The sequence below is a fragment of the Procambarus clarkii genome, chromosome 17 (genome assembly GCF_040958095.1).
Source record: "Procambarus clarkii isolate CNS0578487 chromosome 17, FALCON_Pclarkii_2.0, whole genome shotgun sequence".
Classification (NCBI taxonomy): domain Eukaryota; kingdom Metazoa; phylum Arthropoda; class Malacostraca; order Decapoda; family Cambaridae; genus Procambarus; species Procambarus clarkii.
The window spans coordinates 41,981,965-42,007,465 of record NC_091166.1 but is presented as its reverse complement, the minus strand read 5'-3'; the positions used below and the strand labels follow the sequence as shown (position 1 = coordinate 42,007,465).

General features: G+C 41.1%; 1 protein-coding gene across 3 annotated transcripts in view; it reads left to right on the top strand.

Annotated features, from left to right (window-relative positions):
* Window positions 1-104: 104 nt before the first annotated feature.
* The window catches only part of Nca (neurocalcin homolog), a 472,011-nt gene continuing 446,614 nt past the window's right edge, over window positions 105-25,501 (top strand). For all 3 annotated transcript variants that reach the window (XM_069325890.1, XM_069325892.1, XM_069325887.1), the window contains exons 1-2: window positions 105-213; window positions 3,978-4,012. The gene's annotated coding sequence lies outside the window, so the exon portion shown is untranslated. The remainder of the gene's footprint in view (window positions 214-3,977; window positions 4,013-25,501) is intronic.

Sequence of the window (25,501 nt, the reverse complement as noted above, 5' to 3'; positions counted from 1 at the left end):
CTTGGTAGAACCTTAGTATATATAGTGTGGGTTAAGTTGGGTTAAATTAGGTTAGGTTATATGTGTTATATCCATGTGCGGTGTACGAAAGTGAGATGTAGTACCCGGGGCGGCCAACAGATGCCACCAGTGTAGTCGTCTGCTGTGTACGCCAGTCTGTGAATTCGATTACCGCGGATATTTAGCCAATTGTGCACGTTATTTACAGCCAAGGTGAGTGATTTCTTATGTAAAACTGGCGCCATAAATGATTCTTGTGTGGAATATATCGAATGGTAGGAGTATTATTGGTAAAATTCAAGGCGATCGCCGTTTATGGTGGGTGTTTATCTTGTGTGACAGCTTGTGCGACCTTGTCCTTGCCTCACGAGGCCTCCCACGGGCTTCGCCAACTCTATAATCCTCAGTGTCTGGTCTCCTTAATGTATGCCAGAGCTTAAGGTGTCGAGGGGCAGGTGTTTCGAGTCTTACATGACCCGATCCTCACGTTCAGTAGCCTGGCAGGCCTTCACCTCCACCCCACCATTTCATATTTGTGGTTATTTCCAATGTCTTATATCTTACTACTTTATCCTTGAATAAAGCATTTAATTTGGGCAATTGCATAGCTTCAGACAAATTAATTATAATTCAAAAGTTAATAGCATTGCTTATATGTTGGTAGTACACTTAATTGGCTTAGGGTCTTAGGGTCACCTAATCTGCCATGTGTATCAAGATCACTTAAACTCACATTAATGCAGCTGATATGTTAAGGATCATTTGACTGATATATGATTTAATTTGTATTATCTAAGCCCATATAGTTATATGAACATTCCTTATAGGAATTAAATTTTGTCAGTTTTGTATTTTTTTAAGCATTTAGGATACTGTTCATTCAGGAGCTGGTGAGATGATTTAATATACAGAACTGTACTTGAGAAATCCATTCCTTAGTGATATTTTATGGAATGTTAATTTATTAAATTGCAATTGATCCTCCTGATTATTTTCTACTTTTTATGTCTTTGGCATGTTTCTGCAGTCTGAGCTGTAGAAGGTACAGTAGTAATTTAAGTGTATAAAATGAATACCTGTATATTGCACAAGGAGTAATTGGTTAAATAAAATGTGTTCTTTAGAAGTTTTTATATATATATATATATATATATATATATATATATATATATATATATATATATATATATATATATATATATATATATATATATATATATATATATAGTATATATATAATATGTACTGTATATGTATATGTATGTGTGTGTGTATACTGGAACAATACACTTATTTTCTTGCCTCATAAGAATGAAGATCACTTTCCAGGCAGTGCACAAAGTTAAGGCACATTTTCTTTCACCTGATGATTCTGTTCACCTACGAATATAATAGGCATGGAGGAGTTAGAGAGATATTGTGGGTTTCATCCTGGGAGGAGGGTCAGTAGTTGGCCCAGAGGCACCAGGATAAGCCTAAACACAGGCTTACTGTTCCTAACAACAGGAGTTTTAATAGTAACAGTTAGACTAGATTGTTGGTTTATAACATACCTGTATCTAATCTTGTATGAGGGAGACTCGAGTCTTATCCGATCAGTCAGTTCATTGAAATTTATAGTGCATGTGCATTATGTGGTATAGTGCATGTGCATTATGTGGTGTGCATGTGCATTATGTGGTGTAGTGTATGTGTATTTTGTAGTTTAGTGCATTACAGTGTAGTTCATAGTTTATCAGTGCATTTTACAGACAAGATGTCAAATATGTATGACATCCAATAGAGTTTAGTTTATCAATGCTATTATCTCTATGCTCATTACTAAGAGGCTTATCATTTTTCAAGGTTAACCTTAGCTTATACTCTAAATGATATATATGTCTGGTTAATTTTAAGTTTTTATGAGTACAGTATAATGAATTGATAATTTAATCACATAGGTGGCTAGATAACACTTCTGTAAATATCATTAACTGCACTTTTGAAATTGATAAAATATGCATCATTTGTGTATTGTTTTACTGTGAAATTTCCTAAATTTTTCTACTGTAAAATAATTTTATTTTTGAGATTAAAACAATTATGTACAGTACGTGCATACTGTATTTTACTGAGCTTTGTAAGAGAAAGTATGTTTACTGGTTTTCAAAAAATTGTGAATTCAGTTTCAATGGATCTTAAAATTCCCATTATTGGTGACAAAAAGCCTTCACTTTAGTTAATCAAGGTAACTCTTAGTCTTGACCTTCCCCATGATGCAACCCACAAAATTTATTTTAACTCTTGGGTACTCATTTCTGCTAGTTGAATAGAAGCATCTCGTGAGAGGAAGCCTATTCAATCATTTCTCTCCAGCCCTAGGATTGAACAAGGGTCCCTGAGACATTTTCTGATTGCTTGATAGTTAGTGTGTTAAAAATCCAACCCATTCTTCAAAAAAATGATAGTACAGGACTTACAGCAATTATGGGTAGAACCAGTACAAATTGTTGTACCCCTCAAAAAAGTTGGAATAGCCAAAAATATTGGATGCTTCAAATGGCATGGCAAAAAGTGAAACAGTAACTATCAACATAACATGTCCTATGCCTAGATTAGCAATCCTAGACCTAATATACAGTATAAGAAGTCTACTGCTAAATAAGCATTCTAACTATAAGGCACAATGTTTTTCAGTCCATCATAGCTCTGTATGTTAATAAATGTGCAGTGTGTACATGTAAATGTAATACAGTAGTATGTACAGGGTGTGTTAATAAACTTAGATTTATTTTAGAGTAGTGAATTTCGTTTGTGGAATATCCTTGTTCTTGTGCTAAAAAGAACCCATCTTTGGATTTTCTTGGATTATTATTAGTGAACAAAAACAATTCTTCCAGCTTTTTGGTAATGTACTGCAGTGAGTTTCTTAATTCTTTATTGCTCCTCAAGATTATAAATGTGATGTTTCGCTCAAACAATTCACTAGGTTCTGTGACTTTGTGTTGTAGAGGTAATTATGTAGCAGCAAGATATTATATATTTTATTTGTGCAGATATTTTGAACATGTTTTTGCACGTTTTTTCCCCATGTGTTATTAATTTATTTCCTTTGCATTCTCTCTGTATGCAAAATAAATGTATGTAATGTACTATATTCTATACCACCCATTTTTTTAAGAATTCACCATTAAGACTATAAATATTACAATCAGTTTTATACCCAAAAACCAAAATGACTGAAAATTGTCTTGGTCCCCGTCCAGGAACCAGCATTGATCACCAAAATGTTCAATGGTTTGTATCATGTGACACAAATGGACATTACACTCATATATTTATCTACAAGATAACATGGTGTGTTAGCATGTATTGTGGCATACAATGCATATTTACATACTGTTTAATTCAAATCTTTATAAAAGTTTAACATGCTTAATTTTAGACTTAGCAAATACAGTATTTTGTAAGACTAGTGTGTTATCATTCACCATTTGAACCTGTTTGAACATATACAAATGAGTACAAGTTGAAATACATACAATATTGTATCTTCATGTATTTTCCTTAATGGGATTTTAAGTAATTTTGAACATTTGTTTGTCGTTGAGCTTGTCATTTAACCCCCTTAACCCCCATTAATTAAAAGTACAGTATTACATCAAGGAACACCTGACTAAAAATTGTTTAAAAACCAAATGGGGAAAATTTTTCCTATAATGGATTGGAAGAGGGTAAATGTAACACTGGGTTCTGGTACTGTCCAGGCTTGCATGCTGCTACTAGGACACAACTAGATGCCACAAGGATCCTCTTTGGGGCCCAGCCCCCTCCAGAAATCTGTATACATGTGAATACTGTATACATTTACTGTATGTATGTGTGTATATATGTCCCCTTGTTCTGTGTGTGTGTTTACACTTTACACACACACACACACAAATAATTTTTATGTAATATTTTAAGAGAAAATTAATAATTTAGTTTTTATCCCACAGAAACCTTCAAAAACTTCTCAACGGGCACTTCAAAAGTAAGTAAAGCTATTTTCTTGTGTAATTACATTTGTACAAATACACTTAATATAAGACTAAATTGTACCCAGATAAGTAGTGGTTACAAGTAACATTTTTAGTTATAATTTTTTATAATATAATTTTTATAATTTTTGTATAATTTTTATAAGCAAATATTTTAGAGTACCCAGTATTATATTATTAGAAGGTAGCTGTTGAAATGAGAGAAACGTTATCACTAAAGTTTTCTCTCAGTTTGGTGCTTTAACTGGATATTGTTGTCAGCATTTGGCTTGCTGTGTGTGGTTTTGCCACTTCAGCAGCAACCAAGGAGTAATGTTCTCAAATTGCCAGTTCACTTGTTAGTTTTCATACTCAAGTGATGCCACATAAGTGGTTTCCAATTTTGGTGACATTCCTTGACTTCTTTAGTAATCCTGTAGCTATGCAGGATGGCAGAAAAAAAAGTATACATGCTGTGTCTTGTACCTTTTGATCTTGTTTATACAAATACTTATATATTCTGTGGTGTGGTGAGATTTAATCCTATTGGGATGTCTATTCAATGGTCTCTAGTTATTGCACAGTATAAATCCTGAAGAGAGCAGGATTAATGAACAAGTTAAGGCTACTCAAGTTGTCTATAAATCAATAAACAACATTAAATGATGCAAATCCAAGCACTTGGCATTTTGCTTTAATTTATCATTCATTCTTTCAATTTGATAATGATTCGATTATCAAAAAGGAAAAATACACCTTCCTATCTACAGTACGTATATCTAAACCTGTATAAGAAAATGTGTCTGTCTGTTTATCCATCCAAGGTTGGAGGCCAGACGTTTAGAGATTGCCTTACACAATTTTCACACATGAAGCATGTGAGGTATGATAGTTTCATAGGCCAGTACAATACTTTTAAGAAATACCGGCATCTGAACCCCCTTCCCCATGCAATTTTCATGAACTCAAGTCTGAAATATTGGTCGGGTTGTCCGTAGACTTACTTAGCACTGACATTTCTTTATATCCTAATTATGCACACACAAAATTTGGCTGTCTATCACATGGTCCTGTATGACTGACCTTTCCGCGGTTGGGGGACTTTTAGCATCACGTAGACTTGTTGACATACTCTGTCCTCTACTTTATATAGTCTAGGATAGCTGCACAAATGCAGATGTACATAACTGTATTAATAAATAATTGTTACTGTACGTAATTGTTCTGAGAGAAAGAAGTGAGATAGGGAAGGAAAAAGAATGTGAGTGACGTTTAAGGAGAAGGAAGGAGAGAGTGGGGAGAGAGGTGACAGATGGGTGGAAAGGGGAGGTGAGGGGGATGTATATTGAAGGAGAAGGGTGAGAGGTGTGGGGGGGGGCAGAAGAACAGAAAAGAGAGGTGGGAGACTAAGAGAGAGGGGAAAGGGGGGGAGAGACCCAGGTGCACCCGCATACTCCCTCTCCCTCTAGCCAGTTTTTTAAATTAACAAGAAAAACTGCATAAATAATCAGTAAATATACTGTTAAAAAAGGCCACAGCTTCATATTACTGTAATAAGATGCCACAGCCTCATATTACTGTATAAAGTGCGAATAAAAAACAATAGGAAGTCCTTATGTACATTTGAATGATAGATAATTGGAATAGATTAAAAAATGCCCATAATCACACCCATTCATCTCCTACCACATCAAACCACCAACAAGTATACTCACCCGCCCACCTCCCCAACACTCATCGATTGATTGATTGATTGATTGATTGATAGAGATCAATCTATCTCTGTCAGAGATTAGGTCACCCAAGAGGTGGCACAGGTTTTTAAATAGCACGTAAGACCCGCTCACCATACCACCAACACCTGTATACCCACACCACATCTTTTATCCACCCACATCTATCTGGACCTTCAAAGGCTTTCGACAGAGGTCTACATAAGAGGGTGTTCTGGAAACTGGATCATGTTGGAGGGGTGACAGGTAGGCTTCTAAAATGGATGAAAATTTCTGACAAAAATGAGGGCAGTGTTCAGTGGCAATATATCGGACTGGAGGAATGTCACAAGTGGCGTACTAGAGGGTTCATGTCTTGCACCGGCGATGTTCATTGTCTACATAAACGATCTACCAGATGGAATACAGAATTATATAAAGACGTTTGCTGATGATGCTAAGATAATGGGGAAGATAAGAAACTTAGATGATTATCATGCCCTTGCCACCTCAGCAAGGAGGTGGATAAAGAAGACGACCTGGATAAAATAAGTATATGGAGCACCACTTGGCAAATGGAATTCAATGTGAATAAATGCCTGGTTGATACCAGGTTGATGGGGTTCTGGGAGTTTTTCTACTCCCCATAAATATGCCAAAACTAGAAGATAGAAGAAAAAGAGGCGATATGATCACTTCGTACAAAATAGTAACGGGGGACTAAAATTGAGAGGAAAGAATGCCTGAAACATGAAACATCAAGAAGATGAGGTCATAGATTTACACTAACTAAACAAAGCTGCCTAAGAAATATAAGAAAAGTCACTTTCGCAAACAGAGTTGTAGTCGGTTGGAACAAGTTAGGTGAGGTGGTGGTGGAGGCCAAAACAGTCAGTAATTTCAAAGCGTTATATGACAGAGTGCTGGGAAGACGGGACACCACGAGCGTAACACTCATGTAAACTACACTTAGGTAATTACCACCACACCCACGCTCCAACCAGCTGTATTCCCACCCACGTGCACCAGCCCACCCCAACCCCACCCACATACACCAGCCCACTCCACCCCAATCCCACCCACATACACCAGCCCACTCCACCCCAACCCCACCCACATACACCAGCCCACCCCACCCCAATTTATACGTCAAAATGCGGTGTACTATTCCAGAGGACGGGTTGGTTCGTTACATTACCTCATTTAATGGGCCACAGTTGTAAATTGGTTATCAATAAGCAGTAACTTTAAATTATATTGAAGAGTTGTAGCTTTTATTGTGGACGTATATCATGTGACTCCTATTGATTCTGGGAACCTTGTATGAATGTCATTATAAATGGGTAATTCTTATGAGCGCGAGAAATTGAAAGATAATATTTGCTTACCGCAGTATGATTATAGTGAGTGAGGAACCACCCTCATTACTGCTGATAAAAATGCTTCCGAATTAATTCCCCCCATTCTCTCCACCCTTACGCACCATACCTTAATACTTTCCTAAGTTAACCTCCTTCATGACGATCTCTCAAACCCCACTTCCCGCACAGTTTTGTCTTGTTTTGTATAGCAGTGGTGGATGAGGTGAAGTATTGGGGTGGTTATCTGTTCACACACAAACACACGCGAGTTAATTTTTTTCACTTATCCAACTTCTTTCCATGACGCCTAATGTTGGCACGTGTGGCCAGAAACATGAGAGAGCAGCTCTGGCTCTGCTGGCCGACACACTAGTGGGCAAGATTAAGTATACAGTACAAACATTTATTCATTCCTGTGACGGTACAAGTCATGAATGGCGTCAGTTACTTCTGTGGTGACGTAGGTAGAAGCATTTTAAATTGCCTCAGGGTGCACTCCTGGTAATAGTATACCAAAGCTTGGTAGCAAGGGCAGAAGGACTAGGCGTCTTGACAGTGTGGTACTCTGTTGTAAACGTGTGATGACAACTACTATTAAATTGCAATTATTATTTTCTGATTACATTTCATGAACAAGTCGTATAATATTAATTTGATATTGAAATTATATATATACTACAAAATTTGTACAGGTAAGGAAGGGTTAGGTAGGTTACGCAAAATTGATACATAAATCTAACGCTTATAACCATCAGAATTACAATTCTTGGCAACGTTGCTGATTGCTAGTTACCATAGCAACCTAGAGCCGAGGGGTTGACAAGGGAATTTAGCTTTTAAGCAGTGAGGTTGTGCGATTACAACATTATAACAGACGGCCTACGACGCTCTTGTGCCGACACCAGTGTTGGAACGAGCGCTAACGTTAATAGCATCTAATACCTGCACGGGCATGAAAATAGTGACGTCGTAGTGATTTCCGGGCTATTCATGCCCGTGCCACCTCTTGGGTGGCTTAAATCTTCATCAGTCGTCATAGTGATGTCACCTCGTACATATCATTTTATATATATATATATATATATATATATATATATATATATATATATATATATATATATATAAACATACCGTTTTATCTCCTATTGGTAACAAGTAGCACAAGTTACAGCCCCGCTCCTGTGCCAGGTAAGACCACTACGGGCTCACCATAGTCCGTGCGACTTAGAACTTTTTGTTCCAAGTCGCGAATCTTAACCAACAACAACATAATATCTGTTATTTTTGTTAGGTTGGGCTCGGGTGGGCTGGGTGTGGTTTAGAGAGTGGCGATGACGTAGAGGGATGCATACTTGTCTATTAAAGCTTTAGACCTTACTAATGTGAATCGTAAGGTACTGTGGTAAGTGGTACGATACCTTCGTGTCATGTCACTGTCTTGATAACTAGACGACTGCGTCAAACAATTTTGGTGCAACATTTCCAGCGTCAAGTTTGCAACAATGATGCTGGTGTGCACGAGGAAATGATGGACGATATTCGATTTAGGTTCATTGTAGCATTAATATCATTAACCCCCCCCCCCCCGTGTGTGTTAGGCTTGCTGCGGCGCTTCTGCCCGTGGCGTTGCTGGACGTGTTTATCTCTAGCGGATGCTCACACTGGCTTGCGTCTCCGGCTTTGGGGAGAACGTTACTACTGTGGCAGGACACGGGTCTACAACTACAAATCGAAATGTTTGTACGTTGAGGCTCGGCACCTTATACACTGACAAACGTCATTTTCAGAAATAAGCAACAAGAGTGCGTGTGATGGGGAGGAAAAAATGCCGCTTCAATTAATAATATAATAGTATGTATGGAGAATCACAGATTGCGTGATGCAAGAGTACCGTTGTACTGAATATACTGTCTTGAGGCAACTTGGGAACCTGGCAAATTTTACACCCTAGTTCGAATCCCGCAACACCATTAGAACTGACATATAGATATTGGTGTCCTTGTGTCTTGTTAAACCTCAATATAACTCATAAGGCAGCTAGCTGCTGCTGACTTGGGTATTTGATAAAACTTGAAAGGAACTTAGATGTCATTTTAATATCTAATTTAAACAATTTAGTAAATTTAAGGCAGACTAAGGCTGTCTTTCTATGTTGTCAGAGTAAGCAGCTTTAATAAAGTACAGAGGGGGCAGGGACGTGGGACATTGAGAATGCCACAGGTGTAGATAGTTACATCAGTGAGCATGAGGCTACCCCCCCTCTGGCTACGGGAAGTGTCGCTACCTCTTCATATCTTGCCTCCTAGCTTTTTGTATCTGGCGCGTTTTTAAATCTCATGACGTTCGAGCTCCGCGTCGAATCGCAGGACGAGTGACAACCTGTGCTCGGACCAAGCCCATTCGTCCAGCGGTCGACCCCGAAGACGCATTCATAAATTTTAACATGCTGTTCATTCAAAACAGGAATTTTCTCAAATATAAATTAATATTATTTTATATTAGCATATTGTACATATTTAGGCATAGGTTATGTTAGGTGTTTAGGTTCTGTTGGCGATTAATTGTATTTGTAGTACTTGGGTGAAGCATTTACAGCGTTGTGGTTCGAACAAAATTCGTCAGTGAAGCACTTGTTCCGGAAGTGTTCGAACGTCAACAGTGGTGCGTCGTGCGTAAAGCACTTTTCATTCGTAAACGGGGTTTGGCGGGTGCATGGAATCACTTTTGGGTCTTTGTTTGGAGGACGGGCTACGAATATCATGACGTTCGAGCTCCGTGTCGAATCGCATGACGTTCGAGTGTAATGTACTTGGATCGCACTTGACAATCCTTACAGGGTGCAGGTAATTCCTTGTGCCTCTTCAACTCGAGTGCGTTTCAGGCATCCACCTATTTTCATCGGTAATTCGTCGACTGCGTCGAAAACTGAAGATCTTTACTTTCATTTTTAGTGTATGTAGCCAGTCACCAGAACACACTCAAATCTATAGAAAACTTACTGCCATGTAAATGCACGTGGTAAATATTCCCGTAAATATTTTGTTTCACGTGGAAAAGTAATGAAAGTGTCACACTTCAGACATTTCGTCATTACAGAAAAGGAACGCACCACAGAACGTGATTTAGCTATGATGAAACCATCATGATTCAGTCGGTAGTACATGTGGCTTGTCTCTCCAGATTTGGGTTCGATCCCATCATACGGCTTTTAGTATTATACGAATCCTTGTTCATTGAATTCGCCATCAGATTTACAAAGGATTTCCCTCGTCAGATGGTATTGTCTGAAGTGTACTATTATGTAAGCTTTCGTCTGGATTGCCTTTTCCAGACGAAAATCTGGTTGCAAACATCTCGGTAGTGAAACAGCGGGCACATTCAGCTGTACAATTTTTTAATGAAACCATTGAAAATTTCTTTCAAGAACGGATACACTTGACTGTTAAGCTTTCAATTGGTATCTTTCACCAGTTTTGTGATAGTTTGCTGTTGAACAGGTGGCCTTGCAAACGCTTGCATTGTAATCCTTTAATGTGATTATCCTTGGTTTTACATTGTGGTTGGTTGGTTTGTTTGGTAAGATTATACTCTCCCAGGACTGTGTGGGCTCCATGTTACTTATACTCTCCCAGGACTGTGTGGGCTCCATGTTACTTATACTCTCCCAGGACTGTGTGGGCTCCATGTTACTCAGCCTTGTCGCCATACCGTCATGTTTACTATAATTTAATCCAGAGTTCTACATATTGTTTTGTTCCCTTCTGTATATGTTGTTTCCCCCTGGTCTCATAGTAATTAAGTGACGGTACTTTGGCAACAACAATGTTAAACATGGATACAACATATTTGGAAAACCACTTAAGACATGTGAAGATTTAGGTTAGGTTTGGTTGGGTTAGGCTTGGTTAGATTAGGTTTGGTTAGGTTAGGTTTGGTTAGGTTCGATTTGGTTGCGCGCACATTTGTGTGTTTTCCCCACAGTCAGCACTGGAGCATGACCACGTGTGCCAACATGTCAGTCAGGGAAGACAGCCGTGGCAAAAGCGCAAGGCAAGACAAGCAAGCAAGCAAGCAAGCATGTATGTGTAATCTGAATATGAATAGGTCACGCGGCCGAGGCAAGACCTTCGTGGCGCGGGAGGACACGTGCTGCTCGGAGAGGGTGACTAGCACACGTCCACAAGAACGGAACCTTAAAAGTTCACCGGATGTCGGTATTATTCCCACGTTATGATTACAGAAATTAAATATTTCAGCATCCGGATTATGTAGATCTATATCTATTACCGTTATAGCAGTTCTTAGAGGGGGGGGCGCAGTGGGGGCTGACTCGTTTCGTGAGTGATTTAGTCTGAACTTGGAAGATTGACTGGGCGCCAATCTTTAGCTGTTCGCCCCTGTTCACACAGCAGTAATTGGGGGATCTGGGTGTAAACAGATTGGCGTGTCATGTTCCAGAGGTAACTAGTATGATAATTATTGACATGAGCTATTCGACTGCAAAGCTCTAAGCTTGCTAATTGGAGTCACAAGTCTTATGATGCTGCTGTACCCGCTCCGCCTGTCCAAAAAAAAAAAAAGTCACAGACTACTGAAAGTGTGTATAAACCCCCAGGGCCTTTGTTTTACCGATTGTTGTCAGGGCCGGAGGGGCTCTGGTACCCTTGCCCCCACCCTGTCTGACAAGACTTTGTAGCCGACCTGATCCCCCAGGCTTTGCTTGCTGGCAGGTCCAAGTTCGACGTAACCACTGCACCCGGCCACAGATCCTTAATCCCTCGGTGTGTATGGAACTGGATGTTGTTATTTTGTGTTTACCAGATGGTCTCGACTTTAATATTTTAATTCTGTCGTCTGCTGACCATCGAACAATTTTTCCTTTTTGTGGAATGGAACTATATCGGCCACCATCCGAAAGGAGGTCACAGTTCTTGTGTTTTAAAATTAGAGTTAAATGTGATGATAGATGGTCCACACAAGTTCGTAAGCCTGTGACTGACGGTACTTGACCCCCATTTAAGTTAATAGGGGCGGGGGACTTTATTTTGCTAATGTCCCCCAATAACAACTTGGACACACTTCTTGGAGCTGTGGAGGTTGTCATTCTGGATCGGAAACTTTGATCTAGGCAGGCAAATTGGCTGCCATTAGATCGTCGTCTTTAGGTAAGTCAAGTCTGTTCCGATCTTACAAATAAAAACAATTGAATGAAATTGCCGCTTAGCTCTGTTGAAATCCATGTCCCACCAACAAAATTTTTATTTAATTAGACTAATGGTTTTATAAGATTGTGGTTTCATTTACTTTTATTAGACCTAATGAAAGGCACTGAAATTAGGATTTTATTTCGAAAACGAGAAACACTGTTTTTACACAAATTTTGACAAGAGTAAATCCACCATTGTCAGTTTTTATTTAATTTGGCATGTGTACACCAGGAAGCTATGGTTTGAAATACGTGTTTTATATGGAATTATTTAAGTGGTACGTTGAATATGGCAGTTTTTATGGGTGTTTTATGTGTATTTCCTCAAAGGGATTTTAGAATGTTGTCAAACATGAAGCGAGTCATTAACGTGAGGCCCTCCGCAGGTGGCCTATCACCATGGAGACGTGGGATGAAGTTACCTACACAGGGTCGCGCGTCACAAAGTGAGACGTTGAGGGTTTTCAACCTTGAATTTTTTGTTCGCATGTGACTTCGTTCTGGGAATCTCTGCTATCGCAGTAGTGTAATGGCTTCATTCTTCAAATGAAGGTGTCGTCAATTTCAATCACCGAGCGGGGTTTGAGTTTCATTTGATATATAAATTGCTGAGGAAATTGCATCTGATGGTAAGTATGTAAAGATCAACAACATTTACGTTTTGTACAGTTTGAATGGCAGCCTAGTTTTTGCTATATATTTTGTGCTGTTAAGGAGCTTAGCGCAGAAGAGTTTTTAACATAGAGGTCGACATCAGCCTGTAAACCTTTACATTCCCGCCACACATCACATGTACTTTAGTGTCCATATTTCATGTCATAGTAGTCCTCTAGTGACGGTTGCAAGCTATAGACTCTTGTAATAGTTTATATTGAGAGATTTCCAGATGTAAATATGTGAGAGTGAATTTAGAATCATTGCGTGCTCAGCATTTCTCAGAGACGGCTGTAAAAATCTTGGTATTTCTTATTATTGACTTGGCTAAAGCACAGCTTGGACTGTCCTCCCTGAATTGTGCTTGTAGGGGGTTGAGCTTCGTAGGCGTCCCCGCTCTCATCTGTCAATAAACTGGTGTATAGGTTCCTAAGCCTGTCGGGCGTGTCTCATGCCTGCATTTTAAATTGTGTATGGAGTCTACCTCCACTGTGTGGCTGTGATTGTGTCTAGAGTGGCTCGACTGTCCATCGTATGGTTCAATACCCATGATTCCTTCCATAGGGAATACTGGATATCCTATCATGTATTTCGCACTCAGTGGTTTTGTTCATTATTTTGGATGAAAATGTTTGCACGTTTAAATACGAAAATATATTCGCTTCTGATGAGAAGAGTGTTGCCAGTTGCAGCAGTAGCAAGCGAGGCTTCACGGGTGTGTCAGATGTTACAGTATTAAAGTGCGAGGGGGAGGGGCAGCATAAATAGGCTACGACATATGGGAGCCGCAGCAGCGGTAACGTGGTTTGTTATGAGGCAGGCCAGATGAGTGTCAGTTGTTGACACTTACATTAACATGATTCATTTGTTAGAGCTGTTGGCAGCCCACGTGTTCCCCCCCCCCCCCTCCCCGTCATGGACTAGTGTTAGTGTTCCCTGTGGAGGTGTCGTCCAGTCCCACCTCGCTGTTCTCCCCTAGTTTCTTACACCCGGGGAAATTGCTAGTATAAAACATCGATTTTTTGTTGTTGTTAATTACATTTTACCATTCTGTAAATTTGTATTTGCCCCTTTTTTTGTATCCCAGAAGGGTACGAGAGAGCTAGCAAGCTGAGTGCTCTGGCGACATTTGGAGCCTTATTTCTATGAAAAGAATTCGCATAAACTGTCCACCAAGCCTAAACCTCTCGCCGTACAAACGTTTCATTCTGGTTAGGTAAACCGTATAAACGTTTGCTGACTGGTATTTAAGTAGCATTCAGAGTTTCTGAATATTGATATTGGATATGATATTCTGAACATAATACTGGAAAAAATCAAACTATATATATATATATATATATATATATATATATATATATATATATATATATATATATATATATATATATATATATATGTATATATATGTATATATATATATATATATATATATATATATATATATATATATATATATATATATATATATATATATATAACTGAAAACTCACACCCCAGAAGTGACTCGAACCCATACTCCCAGAAGCAACGCAACTGGTATGTACAAGACGCCTTAATCCACTTGACCATCACGACCGGACAAAATGAGGTGATAGCCGAGGCTATTTGAACCACCCCACCGCCGGCACTCGGATAGTAATCTTGGGCATAGCATTTTACCAAATCACCTCATTTATAGCCTCGGCTATCACCTCATTTTGTCCGGTCGTGATGGTCAAGTGGATTGAGGCGTCTTGTACATACCAGTTGCGTTGCTTCTGGGAGTATGGGTTCGAGTCACTTCTGGGGTGTGAGTTTTCAGTTGCATATTGTCCTGGGGACCATTCAGGCTTGTTCGCATATATATATATATATATATATATATATATATATATATATATATATATATATATATATATATATGAATAAAAACTCACACCCCAGAAGTTACTCGAACCCATACTCCCAGGAGCAACGCAACTGGTAACTACAGGGCGCCTTAATCCACTTGACCATCACGGCCGTCAAAAGGAAGTGATAGCCGAGGCTATTTGAGCCACTTCCCCGACGGCAACTCGGATGGTAATCTTGGGCATAGCATTTCACCAAATCACCTCATTCCTCTTCACCTCGGCAATTCTTCGAGTTGCCGTCGGGGAAGTGGCTCAAATAGCCTCGGCTATCACTTCCTTTTGACGGCCGTGATGGTCAAGTGGATTAAGGCGCCCTGTAGTTACCAGTTGCGTTGCTCCTGGGAGTATGGGTTCGAGTCACTTCTGGGGTGAGTTTTCATTCGCATATAGTCCTGGGGACCATTCAGGCTTGTTATTATTATTATTATTATTATTATTATTATTATTATTATTGTTATTAGACAATAATTGGGTGACTTTATAGGCTTTCATTTATTCCACAATAAAAACATGTCTATATATGGACATGTTTTTATTGTGGAATAAATGAAAGCCTATAAAGCCACCCAATTATTGTCTAATAAAGGTGTTGATGTATAGTACTGCGAGTGTCATTCATCCAAATAATCAGTCATTAGCGTGGGATTTGTTTGTAAACATTGAGCACGTGACTTTCGTATCAGTACTGATTAAACGAAGGTTCGTCTATAGCTATTAGACACAAGAACTTTATATAATTAGAGATTAGCCGCGCACACGTGGTTCTTACCTGTTGATAGTATCGGGGACCAATGCCCTCGCGGCTTGGTCTATAACCAAGACTCCTTCCTGGTTGGTGGTCTGATTAACCAGCCTGTTAGACGACGCTGCTCGCAGTTTGATGCATAGCCCGAGGTATCCTTTGTAGGTATTTATCACATCATGATAAATAAATCTTTCTTGAATACCGTGAGAGGTCGATTATGCCCCCTAATGTGTAGTGTTGAAAAGTGTTCGGCCATTTGATGTTGATGGAATTCTCTCTTTGCGTACCTGTTGCACTTCTGCTTTTCAATGGGGGTTATTTTGCATTTCCTGCCATGCCTCATGTGCCACGAGGAGTGTTTTCCGTGTGCAGATTTGAAACCACGGTTTATATGTTTCTGTGAACAAATGTGGCTGGCCGAGGGCGGTCGAGCGTGGGCCTGGCCGAGGGCGGGCGGGCGAGTGCGGGCCTGGCCGAGGGCGGGCGGGCGAGTGCGGGCCTGGCCGAGGGCGGGCGAGCGCGGGCCTGGCCGAGGGCGGTCGAGCGTGGGCCTGGCCGAGGGCGGGCGAGCGCGGGCCTGGCCGTTTTACTCCTACAAGATGTAGCGGCTAACACACACACTGGGTTGATTACGCTGACATCACTTTAGAATTTGCTTGGGGAAACACTCGAGGCCACTTGCCAGCAGCTTTGTGATGAGTGAAGCGCCTTGTGTATTGACGTATGGGGCCACTCCACGCCACTTGCACCTCTCGCCACGATGGTGTTACAAGGAGAGGGAGCTAAAGGTGCACACTCGCGCTCGAGGGCTCTTGTGTGTCCGTCACTTAACTCAAACTGTGTATGCTGGGTTTTGACCTCGGGCAAAAGTCACATATTTGACTTTAAATCAGTTTAAAATGTACGAGGATTAGGAATTGGAAAGATCACTTTCATTCATAATTTGATTGTTTTAATGGGTTATGTTTTAAATATGTGAGTCTGATTGGTATATTTATTTACGTCTGTGACTGTAGGCGAGCGAATGGCAGAGTGATTAAGGAGGACCGTAGGACTATGTAATAGATGCGAATGATCTACCACCACAGTTAGCTTAATCAAGGTAGTGAGAGTGGCTCCCTAAAGAATCCGACTGCTTCCTCAGTAGCAAATCTGACGATTTGCTGCAGCTGGAGAAGTGCCGACCGTGGGAAAATACTTGAATATGAACTGTTGTGTACAAAAACACCAGGTGATTAATGACTAGAGGTGTGCGGGAGAGAGCGTTGAGTAGGGGCGTGGTGGCCACTCACAGCGGTGGTGGGAGGGAGGGAGGGAACAACCCAGCGATGTACCATATTTACTACCCCCATTGCGTATCGTACCGTACCGCTTTCCCCATTGAACATTGAACTGTTCATTTCAATTCTCACTGTGTATTCACAGGGGATGTTTGTTTCAAGTCTGTTCTAAATGAGCGCAGCAGTAGTGTAGTAGTAGTAGTGGTGTAGCAGTATTATGCCAGTGTAGTGTTATGGTTTCATGGTTGTGCTGAGACGAGCTTCCTGGAAGAGGAAAAACGAGCAGTGTTGCTGGAACATCTTCGGAGTCCCTGCGGGGTGCTAGTGGCTAGTGCTGCCTTTTGAATAACAGCTCCAGCTTTAACACCTTTGTTGTAAATATTATCATTAAGAGAACGATATGCTTTTAGGTTAACTTTTGGAATTGTTTTGGCTGTCAGAGTAATACTGTAGTCGGCGTTATGATTTAAATTTTATCATGTAACATGTGTGATTTTAATGTGTGTGTGTGTGAGTTGGCCGGTATGGTGGTAGCCTAATTGGGTGTTTATTAAGCTGGTTCATTAATCACAAATTGGGTTAGTTGGTTGAAGGCGAAATGATACAAGTTTTGAATGAAAAGCCTAGCAAGGTAAATGCAAAACGTAGCCTACCCACCTACCTTGTATAGCTTCCTGGGATCAACGGCCCCGCGGCCCGGTCTTCGACCAGGCCTCCCCGTTGGTCGTCTGGTCAACCAGGCTTTTGGACGCAGCTGCTCGCAGTCTGACCTATGATTCACAGCCTGGTTGATCAGGTATTCTTTGGAGGTGTTTGTCGAGTTATCTCTTGAACTCTGTGAGAGGTCGGCCAATTATATTTCTTGCGTGTAGCGGGAGAATGTTGAAAAGTCTTGGGCACTTGATTGTGATAGTTCTCCCTCAGAGTACCTATGGCACCTCTGCTTTTCAACGGGGGTATTCTGCACATCCTGCCATGCCTACTGGTCTCATGTGATGTTATTTCTGTGTGCAGGTTTGGGACCAGCTCCTCTAATATCTTCCATGTTTAGATTATTATGTATCTTTCGCCTGCGCTCTAGAGAATACAGATTTAGAACTTTTAATCGGTCCCAATAATTAAGATGGCTTAGAGTGGACTCTAACGGTAAAGGATCTTTGCATGCTCTCCAGGTCAGCAATTTCTCCGGCTCTGAATGTGGCTGTTAGTGTGCAACAATACTCCACCCAGGACAGCTTAAGTTTCATTAAAAAAAATGCATTTCCATTTATTTTCTCGAGATGACTAACCTAATGCTATACTTTAACGAGTAGCTGAACACTTTTACTTCATAATGAAACTGGTTTCCCCAAATTCTCTATGGAAAAGGGTAAAAATTCGACCTTTACACACACTTAAAAATTATGCCTAATGTAGTGGAGGGTGTGGGAGTTTTAGGTGAGGGTTATGGGCCAGCCCGTCCTCCTAAGATTTCCCAACGTCAAGAAACTGCCGTGCTAAATTACCCTTATCCTTACCCACCAGAGGACCTAAAACAGAAAACGGGACAGTCTGTCAATTTCGCGAGCCGCTACCATTTTCTAGTACGACAATTTTTGGCCTTAGGTAAAGTATACATCAAAATGCGACGTACTATTAGAAGGTTGTATGGACACACTTCCCCTCCACCCGGGTGCCTGAATTTTCGTTTGCCTCGGCACCTGCTTCTCGCAAACTCACTGGGGTTCGATCCCTCACCATTACACTAGATTGACGTCGCACTCCAGGTCCCCTTGCGATGGTGGGGGTGAGCGGGGTACTCGTGTTACCTAACTCCTTATTCCCGGGCCCCAGTCTGTAACCAGCCCTGGTAGACGCCCTGATCAACCAGGCTGGTAGACGCCCTGCTCAACCAGCCCTGGTAGACGCCCTGCTCAACCAGGCTGTTGGACGCCCTGCTCAACCAGGCTGGTAGACGCCCTGCTCAACCAGGCTGGTAGACGCCCTGCTCAACCAGGCTGGTAGACGCCCTGCTCAACCAGGCTGGTAGACGCCCTGCTCAACCAGGCTGGTAGACGCCCTGCTCAACCAGGCTGGTAGACGCCCTGCTCAACCAGGCTGTTAGACGCCCTGCTCAACCAGGCTGTTAGACGCCCTGCTCAACCAGGCTGTTAGACGCCCTGCTCAACCAGGCTGTTAGACGCCCTGCTCAACCAGGCTGTTAGACGCCCTGCTCAACCAGGCTGTTAGACGCCCTGCTCAACCAGGCTGTTAGACGCCCTGCTCAACCAGGCTGGTAGACGCCCTGCTCAACCAGGCTGGTAGACGCCGCTACACCCAATCTGAATCACAGCCCGGTTGATCAAGTACGCTTTGGAAGTGTCTATGAAAAGTCTTCTAGTTATGCCCCTTACATCAAATATATATTAGATCCTTGCCACTGGGGCGATCTTATACACAGAGAGAGATATAACCTGCAAACCGTTCCTAAAAGGTACGTAGTGGTTTGAGCAGTCGAGGCTGGAAAGCAGACATCAAACGAAGTGTTTATCTATTCTCGGGGGAATTTAATTACCAAGTTTATCTGAATCGTTCGGAGAGCAACTTAAATAACCATAATTATTTTGGCACTTTTTCATGTATTTTTGTTTTAATATTTGTGATATTTTATTGAACTATCATACCCAGGAATTTATTTTTTATTTAATATTAATTTTTTTACGAGATACGAGAGTTTAACAAAAATTATATTTAAATGTACAGTTTTCCCTCCCCCCCCCTTCCCCATCTGGCCAAAGTGGAGTGTGGGCGATGGCTTTTTTATTGCGTGCGCGCGCTACCTGTGTAGTCACCTTTATGACTATATTACAGCTGCGTTCATGCGCGCACACAAATATATTTGAATTGCAAAGTCCATCCACTTGAACTAATCGGTACATACGGCGATGGCCTCGCCTCTTGTAAGGTCAGTGTTCGATTCCCGAGGGTTTAAGTGGTTGGGCGCAGTTCCTTCAATGTATCCTATCCTGTCCTCGTATTCCTTCCAAGTGCTGTATAGTCATATTGGCTTAGCGTCTTCTCAAACTGACCTGATCTCGCAGTCAAACAATATATATGTGGTTGAAAATACTCCAATATTGTACATTGTGTGTGAGAGGCAGGGAGGACGGGAGAGAATATAAGAATCTTAATTATCATTCCTATTAGTTAAGAGACAACATTTGTGCAATAAAATCTATTCATATATATGCGTCAGATTGCCTGTTAATTAATTGGCATTGTCTACAACACCAGAATAGAGTCAGCGAAGACCAGGGGTGCCATAGGCACAGAGAACACTGGATGAACATCACAGGTCCACGGCTGTTAAATTTCCTCACAGTAAGTATAAGAAATATTGCCGGAAATAAAGTTGAAATCTTCAAGAAAAAAATGGATAGTTTTCTTCAAGAAATGCCAGACGTAGTAGGCTGTGGTGGGTATGTGGGCCTGCGGGCTGCTCCAAGCAACAGCCTGGTGGACCAAGCTCTCACAAGTCAAGCCTGGCCTCGGGCCGGGTTTTGAGAGTTAGAAAGACCTCAGAGAACCTAATCCAAGTGCCTGCAGGTGTGTCTTGTTTACACCACCAGCATATGCAAATATATTGTTTACAACACCTGAAGTTAGCTGTTGTTTACTACACCTGCAGGTGTCTATTGTTCAAACAATTTATAGTGTTAAAACTACTATTACTTTCTGAGATTGTTAAATATAGGCAAGTCAGGTTACCTTAACTCCTTAAATTACTATTAACTTACCTTAAATTACTATTTGTGTCTGCAGAATTAGCTCTTGGACCCCGCCTTTCTAATTAATCTATTTTTACTCTATTATATCTACTGTGTGTGTGTGTGAGAGAGAGAAATCAGCACTACATCAATACTGGTTAATTGGAGGCGTCTCACACGAACTGTTACATTGAAGATGGGTGATGGAGAGCGAGTCTGGGAGTGGTAATTTGTCTTAGTGTGGGGTGGCAGGCGGCTGGTGTCTTGCTCTCATTACCATCTCAGAGACCCAGCTGATGCCTTGACTAATGACAGGCTGGCTCACACCGCCCGTCACCACCTCACTAGCAACATCTAAGGCGCAAACTTTTCTTCCTAACAACTATAGCATCTGTAGGGTATAAACGTTTCCCTCCCTTCAGCTATAACATGTGTAGAGAACAACCGTTCTTTTCCCTTCAGCGGTATCATTTATCACAGCAGTAACATAAGAAAGAATGTTTCTTACCTAGATCAATAATAATTGTAGGGAATAATGTCCTTTATATCGTGTGTGGGAAACAAACTTTTTTTTTCCCTTCAGCAAATAATGTATGTTTGGACTATCCCTGTCAACGGAGAGGATACCAGTGTCCCGGAGAGAGGATACCAGTGTCCCGGAGAGAGGATACCAGTGTCCCGGAGAGAGGATACCAGTGTCCCGGAGAGAGGATACCAGTGTCCCGGAGAGAGGATACCAGTGTCCCGGAGAGAGGATACCAGTGTCCCGGTGAGAGGATACTGGTGTCCTGCCTTCTAGCTACGGGTATTTTCTATAGCACGGGGCTATGTTCAATCCCTCTAAGTACTCTCTGTACATTACTTGTGTCAGCCATGCCCCGCGTAATGATAAATATGCAGAATAACATTTTTGTGTATATTAATAGCATCAGTAAATAAGTAACTACATAACCATTAAATAATGTGTCCTTAAAAATTAAACAGCAATTGTGAAAAGACAAATATAGGACAATTTCATGGCCAATCTTCTGGGTTTTAAATGTACAAAAGCTTAGCCATCTTCGGAAAATGTTTCATACGTAAACTCCTGCAAAACAGAAGGAAAAGTTTGTTGGCGATTATTTGTGTTCCTAGTACGTGGGAAACCCGTCCTCGACTCGAGTCCATTCCATCCAGCGGTCGACCCTACAAACGCATTCATAAATTTTAACATGCTGTTCATTCTAAACGGGAATTTTCTCAAATATAAATTAATATTATAATATATTAGTATATTGTGCATATATAGGCATAGGTTAGGTTGGGTGTTTAGGTTCTGTTGGTGATTATTTGTATCAGTAGTGCGTGGGTGAAGCAATTATAGCGTTGTGGTTCGAACAAAATTCGTCAGTGAAGCACTTGTTCCGGAAGTGTTCGAACGTCATCAGTTGAGAGCCGTGTGTAAACCGGTTTTCATTCATAAACTGGGGGGTTTGGCGGTGCATGGAATGGACTTTGACCTTTGTTTATGAGGACGGGCTGGCTGGCGAATATTTGTATTTGAAGTACGTGAGTGAAGCAGTTTATTATTTCTGAATAATGATATAAGTGCTTGAGGTAAGTGCTTGACGAGTCCTGGCTCCTTGTTTTCGCTCTTGTAGACCAGACTTCTTACGCGATAATGCTTATCGTACCAAGGATACTGTGCTACTCTCGGTAGGATTCAGAGTACTTTCACACAAGGTACACATGTCCTTCAGGAACACCACCGTCTTTCAAGAAATTACTTAAGCACTCGTGAAAGCGCTTGCCGGTCCGCGCGATTATTCATCTACCCTCTTTGACGACATCGATGCTCGCGCCAAGGGTGCTCCCAGCGCTCTCCAGGGGCACTTTCCTCCTGTTGACGACTCTGATCTTCCGACATATCCTATAAAGTTCATATAAAGGCTCTCGCGTCCCTGATACTTAATGATGACACTCCTCAAGATGACACCTTCAGTATGCCTATATCTGTCCTAAACTTTGTCACTCCTGTGTGTACACACACACACACACACACACACACACACACACACACACACACACACACACACACACACACGCACACGCACACGCACGCACACGTATTAGAAATGTTGCCGATTTTTTTTTAAGTCTTCAAGAAAAAGCTGGATACTTGTCTGACAAGTGCCGGGCCAACCGGGCTGTAGTGGATATGTGGGCCTGCGGGCCCCTCCAAGCAACAGTAGGTATTTTGAGGTCGTGTGTGGGAGAGGTTTTCAGTATTAGACATGTTAACGTGGAACAGGCACTGCCTCTTCTTATCAACACGCGGGCATTTACTTCATACTCACTGTATCCCCCCCTCTTTCAGAGCGGAATTAGTTTTGTGTATGTAGATTTGCAACCAGTGTAGAATACACTCCCGCTCTTGTCTTTCTCTGCACGAAGCTGATGTATTCACAAGTAGTTCTTGAGACGGCTGCCTGAGGAGGTTCTTGGGCAGTGGTGCTGAGGGCGCATGTTTTACACTCCAATTTGCAAGCATTGCGTGTCCTGACCTAGTCGTGAGTTGGGGGGGGGGGATGATCTCCAGTGTCATCTCCAGACCCAAGTCTGGAGATGACGCCATGTTTCCATCTATGCCCACTCGCTCTCTTGTTTCCAGCTTTTTAACCACATGATTTCTTCATACAATTACGTATATGTCTATCCTCATCTCAAGAACGGCTACTGTTGCATGTATTTGGGATTTTTCCTTTTTTCACGTGAGAGTTTCATGCCTGGGCTAAATGTGTGCGCGTGTGTGCGCTCACCTAGTTGTGCTTGCGGGGGTTGAGCTCTGGCTCTTTGGTCAGTGTGTGTTTATTATTTGTGACTGCAGGATCGAGCTATTACGCCAGGGACCCAGCCTTTCCAACCGTCGGTTGTCTAATAATCCTACCTATTTTCCCCTCTTATCGTAGTTACTACAAATATTTATCTCAAACTCTCACGCACATCCCCAGGATGCAGTGTGTAGCAGCTGCTTAATTCCCAGGTGCCTATTTATTGCTACGATATCTGCTAAGTGAAAAGGTTCATGAGGTGAAACAAACTGCCCGTTTGTTTCTGCCTCGGCCGGGAATCGATCCCGGGCCCTTAGGACTACCAGCCCCAAGCTCTGTCCGCTCGACCCTGTGTGTGTGGGGAGGGGGAGGGGGATGCTAAAGGTGGTACTCACCTAGTTGTGCTTGCGGGGGTTGAGCTTTGGCTCTTTGGTCCCGCCTGTCGGCAGCTAATCGACTGGTGTACAGATTCCTGAGCCTACTGGGCTTGTATCATACCTACACTTGAAACTGTGTATGGAGTCAGCCTCCACCACATCACTGCGTTTGTATGATGTAGTCGAATGTTTTATAACTATCTATGGACTACAGCAGTTCTAACCCTGTCCTTGGAGTACATAAGAAAATTTATTCATGCTGGTTAGCATTGTATGTATAAATGAACAGCTTCGTTTGTGCTACAAAATAAAGTAAAAAATTAAATAAAATAAAACTTAAATAATTTGTCTCAATTTGTATGCTTGTACACTTTGTCAATAAAACGACCTGCATAGCAAGGAAATCAAATCCTTCGAATCTTAATTTCGAAGATCATAGGATCTTAATTTTAAACTGTGGTGACCAAAGTGGATTACAGCTGGTTGGCCGAGACTCAATTAGTCACATATACCCCCACAACGCCTAATACTCATCCCCGGTCTACTCTCCGGAAACGATATTCGTCAAGGAATGTAAGAACGCCATTATCAACGACGATCCCAAACTATTTCCAGAAGAATCGGTTTCGATTGGGGGGGGGGGGTTATTATTGAGGAAAGTTTGAAATTCGCTGACCCGGGTTTTCTCCGCGGGGAAGGAAGGCGGACAGTGGAGAAAACCGCTTACGGCATATAATAGGCTTTTCGCCGCATAAAATCTGTAGACTTTTATCAAAAGGAATAACTCGCGTAATCTGACAAACATTTATTCTTGTGAAATGCTTAAACATTTAATTAGAATTTCACGCTAAAGTTTGTCTGACTCTTGTCTATCGCGAATTGTTTTTAACGGCATTTTGTGTGTGTATGTGTGTATATATATATATATATATATATATATATATATATATATATATATATATATATATATATATATATATATATTTCTTCTCCGAGGCTATGGGTCCCTACACTTGTACCAGAGGTGGTACCCCCTTCTAGGTATTAAAAATATGTATATATATATATATATATATATATATATATATATATATATATATATATATATATATATATATATATATATATTTAATTTGGGTTTAAAATATAATTTGCAGTTTTGATTTTAATAGTGATGACTCTTGCTGTTGTAAAACTTCCCCCACAAAGTTTGTTTGTTTTCCTGTTAGAATGAATTCATTTGGCTTCACTTACCGCTTTATTTTATTATCTTCATATTTATGCAGTCTTAAACCTGGGATCATTCTTTCCACTGAAACAAATAAGCTTCCTTTCAGCTTTTAAGGAAGGATATTGTTATATTTTGTGTGAGTATTATAGCCAGCTATAAAACACAGGGCAATTTTGCGGGTCATGGAGTTTACTGTTTTCCCGTTAACTTTATTGAGTAAATCTCCGTGCCCTCTTTCTCGGCTTTGTTGTCAATTTTAACCCATTTCTCTTGTTTTGTGTTAAATTTTATCTCCCCCATTTCTCTAGTTTCGTTGTCAATTTTACTCCTTTACTCTTTGGTCATCTTTTGATCATTCAGAGGATGAAGGTGCCCGTGGTTCACTTTCTGACCAGTGATGAGGATTCGAACCTATGAATGGGTAGGAAAAGAAGCTTTTCTTACCCACATGTTGCAGTGCTTCTAACCCTAGTTTATATTTGTGTA